The sequence below is a fragment of the Atta cephalotes genome, assembly GCF_000143395.1.
Source record: "Atta cephalotes unplaced genomic scaffold scaffold00001, whole genome shotgun sequence".
NCBI lineage: Eukaryota > Metazoa > Arthropoda > Insecta > Hymenoptera > Formicidae > Atta > Atta cephalotes.
This window is the reverse complement of record NW_012130065.1, coordinates 15,652,832-15,653,851: the sequence shown is the minus strand read 5'-3', so window position 1 is coordinate 15,653,851 and position 1,020 is coordinate 15,652,832.

Genomic DNA, 1,020 nt, shown 5'->3' with positions numbered 1-1,020 from the left:
CTTTGCGTTTGCAAATGTTGGATAAAATCTGAACGTCTTCAGAACATTTTTTGAAATTAAGACCCTTTTCGTTTCTTTTAATGAACTCTGTCAACTTTGTAAAAAGAGCGAGGCTACAGGACTGTCCCAAAAATAATGAGAATAATTCTGGAAAAAATACTTTTATTGAAATCAGGTTCAAATATACTTAATAGTTTTCAAAGTAGTCCTCTTGAGAGTTTATACATTGCGTTTAACGTTGCTGTCATTCTCCATAACAGCGTTGGAAGTCTTCAACGAAGATATTTCAAGGTCCTTGTTGTCACAGCCGCTTGGACGTTTTTGATGGTCTCAAAATGGTTTCCTTTCAGGTCAGATTTGATGCGAGAAAATAAAAAGAAGTCGGGTCTGGATTGTAAGGTGGTTGGGGAAGTGTTGAAATGTTCTCTGTAGCCAAAAATTCCTTCCTATTAATGCGTGGTATCATGACAACAAGTGTTGTTGTAGTGAAGGATCTAGGTGTGCTGGAGTTCTGGGTGGACGCGCGCGATCTTTTTTCTTAAACAATCGAGTACCAGAACATAAAACTAGGTCAAATCTGAAAGGAAAATATTTTAAGATCATCGAAAATGTCCAAGCGGCTGTGGTCTCAAAATGGATTTAATACGTTTTATGTTCTCGATTGTTTGAGAAAAAGGATCGCGTGTGTCCACTTGGTTTCAATAAAAGTATTTTTTCCAGAATCATACTCATTACTTTTGAGACATACTCTGTATTTTATTCATTTCTATACAATACAGACCTTTAAGAAGCGTCTTAAAGATGTCCCGAAGACATTCCCAGGACATCTCTCAAATAAAATATATTGTATGTATATTTCAATTTTAAACTAACATCAATTAATAAAATTCACGGCGGCAAACGATATCTCTTTGTATTATAGTGACATGTTTACAATTGTATTACATAAACATGATTGCTTCTTGAGAGAGAGAGAGAGAGAGAGAGAGAGAGAGAGAGAGAGAGAGAGAGAGAGAGAGA